This window comes from Bison bison, unplaced genomic scaffold, assembly GCF_000754665.1.
Source record: "Bison bison bison isolate TAMUID 2011002044 unplaced genomic scaffold, Bison_UMD1.0 scf7180017864328, whole genome shotgun sequence".
Classification (NCBI taxonomy): Eukaryota; Metazoa; Chordata; class Mammalia; order Artiodactyla; family Bovidae; genus Bison; species Bison bison.
The window spans coordinates 109209-115488 of record NW_011494900.1 but is presented as its reverse complement, the minus strand read 5'-3'; positions in this window follow the sequence as shown (position 1 = coordinate 115488).

Genomic DNA, 6280 nt, shown 5'->3' with positions numbered 1-6280 from the left:
CACTGAAGAATTGATGCTTTTGAACTGTGGTGTTGGATAAGACTCTTGAGAGTCCCTTGGACTGCAGGGAGATCCAACCAGTCCATCCTAAAGGAGATCAGTCCTGGGTGTTCGTTGGAAGGACTGATGTTGAAGCTGAAACTCCAATACTTTGGCCACTTCATACGAAGAGCTGACTCATTGAAAAAGACCCTGATGCTGGGAAAGATTGAGGGCAGGAGGAGAAGGGGATGACAGAGGATGAGATGGTTGGATGGCATCATCGACTCGATGGACATGGGTTTGGGTGGACTCCGGGAGTTGGTGATGGACAGGGAAGCCTGGCGTGCTGCAGTTCATGGGGTCGCAAAGAGTCAGACACAACTGAGAGATGAACTGAACTGAAAAATATTATTATTTGGGCTTCCCAGATGGCTCAGTGGTAAAGAACACCTACAGTGCAGGAATGCAGGTTCGATCCCTGTGTCGGGAAGATCCCCTGGAGAGGGAAATAGCAGCCCACTCCAGTATTCTTGCCTGGGAAATCCCATGTAGCCTGGCGGGCTACAGTCCATGGGGCTGCACACAACTGAGCAACTAAACAATAATAATGTTATGTATTGTATAGTATGTATATTTAGTATAATACAGTATGCTAAATTAGCTTTAGCTAATTCTGAGGTGGAGAGTTTGTGATTCCTCCAAATAAAATTTAGGAATATAACCTTGACTCATTAAGATCAAGTGTGTTGATCTTACATCTCAGTCAAACCTCATTCATGGGGTTCTTGGAAGGCTGAGGACAGTAACAACGCAGTCTCTTTTCATTAGTCTGTAAAATCCCTTCCCAGTCATGACTGTCATCCTACCCTTCGAACGACTGTAGCTCTCCTTTGCTCTCTTTGGAGAATGCTTCTCTGTTTAATTAATCTCAGTGTTAATCTAACACAAGTTCTAGAAAAAAGGAAAAATGAGAGATATAAACAATAAAAACTTGAAAGGGAAGAGCACAGAGTAGCAAAACGAGCCTTGCCAATAAATTTGACAATAGAGTCAAACTTATTATTTGGCGTACATTTAATTTTCATCATGAGACATGTGTTGTGATAGGGAAAAGTTTAACTGGTTGAAGCCTCTGTTGGTAAATCAATAACCACAGCAACAAGCCCCTGGCCATGCTGGAGCATAAGGCAAATGGAAAAAATAAGGGCTGGGCATATGATAAGAGAGAGGAACTGTTCCTGAATAGATCTGACATACTGTAATTCATCACGGTGAAGATTCTGGATCCTACTGTCTCTAAAGGGTGCTTCATGGACTAAAGGGTGTGACTGTCCTCAGTTAACTGTCTCTCTTGCTTAAAGGTGTCCTCACTCACAGGCGCAATTCGAAAAGGCTTTTCATGCGTCCTTATCTATACGCATTTCCCTGCCATCCCACAATTATGGCTTCTTCCTGAAGGCAATGGCACCCCACTCCAGTACTCTTGCCTGGAAAATCCCATGGATGGAGGAGCCTGGTAGGCTGCAGTACATGGGGTCACTAAGAGTCAGACACGACTGAGTGACTTCACTTTCACTTTTCACTTTCATGCATTGGAGAAGGAAATGGCAACCCACTCCAGTGTTCTTGCCTGGAGAATCCCAGGGATGGGGGAGCCTGGTGGGCTGCCGTCTATGGGGTCGCACAGAGTCGGACACGACTGAAGTGACTTAGCAGCAGCAGCAGCTTGAAACCCTGACCTTGGTTTTCAGAACACAGCACTTTTCCAACCGGCCTCATGCCTTTCTACCAGTCAGTTTTTTTGCAATTAAAAAGCTGCTTTTATTAAAGTGTTTAAAACTGGTGCTTCTGAAAAGAATGCCGTTTTAACAATGAGTTAATAAAAGCAAGCAAATCTAGCAATGGGTTGGTTAAAGCTTAAGCAGAAAATCCCAAGGAAGAAGCAAAACCACAAATGACAATCAACTATCTCACCAGACCTCAGTGGTTTTTGCTCAAAAACTGAAGAAGTGTTAACAGATTCTGGGAGTAGATTTGCAGGGAGATTTTACGAAGAAAGAAAGGGAGCTGACCCAGCTTACCACTAGCAGTACAATTAGGTGTATCTGAAATCAACCGTTGCTTCTATTTCTTGAGGTACAGGAGTAGGGTAAGCTGCTACCCATGTTATCCAAGAGAATAACATTCCCCACTTATCAAGGGCTCTGGGTCAAGTCCTATGCTAGGGATCTCACTCACATTATCTATTCAGTACTTAACCCTCATATCAACTCTAGGGAAAGGATATTATCTAAATGGGGAGGCAGAGCGTGAGACCGTTAGAAAGCATCACCGACTCAATGGTGAAGTCAATTCGCCAAATTGAAGCAAATTCGTCAATCACCGACGAACTTAAGCAAACTCCAGGAGATAGTGGAGGACAGAGAAACTTGGAGGGCTACAGTCCACAGGGTCACAAAGAGTTGGACATGACTTAGGAACTGAACAACAACAACAATCTTAATGTCACAGATAAGGAAACTGAAGCTTAAGAGACTTGTCCCTAATCACACAGTTACTATGTCACAGAGCAGGTTTTCAAAGTTCAACAGGACTCTGGTCCGTGCCTATTCACCGCAGCACACAGCTTTCCAGTGTGTTAAGAGACACAAGATGTCAAAACAAACTTAGCCGGTCAACCAACATTTACTAAGACCATAAGCAGGTCCAGGATTATCCTGGGGATTCGGAAGTGGACCAGAGAACCACTTTATAGCCACTAGGATGGTGATCATCAAAAAGACAGACAATAACCAGGGAAGAAGAGGAACAATCATACATTGTTACTGGAATTGTAAAATGGTGCAGCCACCGTGGGAAAAAGTTTAGCAGTTCATCAAAATATAGGTATACCTTGTCTCATCATCATATATTCTATTCGCTTCACAGATACTGTGTTTTTCACAAAAAGCAGTTTTGTGGCAATCTCGCATTAAGCAAGTCTGTTGGCGCCATTTTTCCAACAGTGTTGATCCACCTTGTGTTTCTATGCCACTTTTGGCAATTCTTGCAATATTTCAAACTTTTGCATTTTATTTTTTTGCATTGTATTTTTTTACAGTGATCTGAGATCAGTGATCTTTGATGTTACCTAATTTTGATATAGACTGGAAAAAAAATATTCATGTGCCTTATCTCCATACTCACTTTATTGGGGTGGTCTGGATCCAAACGTTTGATATCTCCAAGGTATGTATGCCTGCAGGTTGTGATAGTTCTGTTTAAATTAGTGAAGGTGATGTAAAACTGAATGCAAACTGAACAACAGAGGTCCCCTCAAAGTCTCAACAACACAGTTGGTAAAGCATTCACTAGGTTTCCCTGCCCTACAGAGAAGGGTGTGCTGAATGAAGGATTTAAAAGAAAGAATCATCTCTAGAGAGGAGAATGGAATCGGACATATTTACTTTGATTTTAACAAACAATCTTCTCACATAGACCTGGATCTCCTGAGCAGGATTATCCACTTGCACATTTACTCAATATTGGTTTTGTCTATATATATGACCAATTTTAAATGAATGACTTGGAATTCTAGTTTAGGAACCAGTTTCTTGGGTATGGCTAGCTTTGGGTATGGCTCACTAGACCCTAAGAATATACTCCCCGCTACCAAACACATGAAATGACTTCTGTATCTAGATATCGAAATTAGCCAGTGTGAGGACCATCCACAGAGACCACACACAGACACAACTTCCAAGACATCTGGGCCATTCTGGAAGTTCTCATCATCTGGAAGACCTTGCTTTGCTACTGTGATGATTCTTAACAGTAAAAGGAAACTTCAGAGCTAGAGACTCACCTGCTTTACTTCACCTTAAACCTCTATCCCATGAAAAGCATCTCAAGCACTACACTGCAACTAACAGAAATTTTAAGTGGACCATATAGGGTGTGTGAATTGATAACTTTGAACTCAAAGCACATAGAGAATTTTAAGTGGCAGCCTTTAAAAAGTTGGCTTGAAACTCCAACATTAAAAAACTAAGATCAAGGCATCCGGTCCCAGCACTTCATGGCAAATAGAAGGGGAAAAAGTGGAAGCAGTGACAGATTTCCTTTTCTTGGGCTCCAGAATCACTGCAGATGGTGACTGCAGCCATGAAATTAAAAGAGCCTTGCTTCTTGGATGGAAAGCTCTGACAAACCTGTACCGTGCCAAGTCGCTTCAGTCGTGTCCGACTCTGTGTGACCCTATGAACTATGGCCCACCAGGCTCCTCTGTTCACGGGATTCTCCAGGCAAGAATACTGGAATGAATTGCTATTTCCTCCTCCAGGGATCTTCCCAACCCAGAGATCAAACCTGTGTGTCTTAAGTCTAACCGGTATTGGCAGGCAGGTTCTTTACCACTTGTGCCACCTGCAAAGCCAACGTATTAAGAAGCAAAGACATCACTTTGCCAACAAAGGCCCATATAGTCAAAGCTATGGTTTTTCCAGTAGTCATGTACAGATGTGAGAGTTGGACCATAAAGAGGACTGAATGCCAAAGAATTGATGCTTTCAAACAGTGGTGCCGGAAAAGACTCTTGAGAGTCCCTTGGACTGCAAGGAGATCCAATCAGTCAATCCTAAAGGAAACCCACCCTCAATATTCATCGGAAGGACTGTTGCTGAAGCTGAAGCTCCAATATTTTGGCCACCTGATTCAAAGAGTCAACTCATTGGAAAAGATCCTGAACCTGGGCAAGACTGAAGGCAAAAGGAAAAGAGGACAGCAGAGGATGAGATGGCTAGACAGCATCACTGACTCAATGGACATGAATGTGATTAAACTCCAGGAGATAGTGGAGGGCATAGGAGATGGGTGTGTTACAGTCCATGAGGCTCCAATGAGTCAGACACAACTTAGCGACTGAACAACTTTAAATATATCCTAGCAAGCTAATGTAACGAACTGAAATCAAGACTGCTATTATATTACACAATAATCAGCCTACGGGACTTCCCCTAACAGATGTGATTTTAATTGGATTAAAGAATTTCTAGCATGTTTTCCCTTTAAATAACCCACATAAAAATACTTGTCATTCTTTAAATGCTTTTGTTCACTCTCTCCTATATAGGCACATCAAACTATGGAAAACAAGTAGCAAGGTTAAAAAACATGTATCTTGAATCACAGAACTGGAAAATAATTTAAGAATTATCTAAATCTATTCCTTAAATTCAGATAACTCAATAAGCAGATGAGTATTTTGTTTTTCCTTTAGGAAAACCAGAGTGAAACCAGAAAAACCTTGGAAAAGTTATCTGTCTTTGCTTAGCCTTTTCATTGGAAAGCAAGAACTAAAAATGGTGATTTAGGTTTGCTAAGGCAAAAGGGAACAATGGAGTTATGTTGCAGCCTAGAAGTGATGTCAGTTTTTATCTTAGACTGATGGAGTAAAGAGACATCTCCGGCAGGCCTGAGGCATGTCCTAGCACAGTGTGGGATCATGCTAATAACAAGGCCAGAATATGTCTGTGCTCTGCCCACTTGTTCTAGACCTGGGTCTGGGCAATTTTAATCTTTCTAAGTCTCTATTTCCTATCTACAACATAGAGATAATATACACCCCTCAGAAAGGTTTTGTGAGATTAATTGTGTGGTTCACCTTAATTACTACATATTCTAAAGGCCTTACTTTAACAGATTGGGATCAATAAGCTAAGATGAACTCCTGGAGGCCAAGGAGTGAATTATTTACCTGTATCCTAGCACATCCACAACAGTACAAAGTTAATTCTAGACCAACAGGCCAAATTATACCAGAATAATTTTGAAACAAGGTCAACTCTGGTCATCTCAACATGTAGCTCATGGGAAATATACACTGAGAGTTTAGTGTCTCTTCATGTTATGATACTTCCTTACTTATTTATTTGCTTCACAGCTTGTGGGATCTTAGTTCCTCAACAAGGAATTGAATCTGGACCCTCGGCAAGGAAAGCCGGGAGTCCTAAGCACTGGCATGCATGCATGCTAAGTCACTTCAGCCATGTCAAACTCTTTGCGATCCCACCAGGCTCCTCTGTCCATGGGATTCTCCAGGCAAGAATACTGCAGTGGGTTGCCATGCCTTCCTCCAGGGAATCTTCCCAACCCAGGGATTGAACCTGCATCTCTTATGTCTCCTGCATTTACAGGCAGATTCTTTACCACTAGCGCCACCTGGGAAGCCCCTTAGCCACTGGATGGTCAGGGAATTCCCTGGTTGTGATACTTTAAATATTTGAAAAAATTAACCAGTATATGCAGGAATTTAGCATAT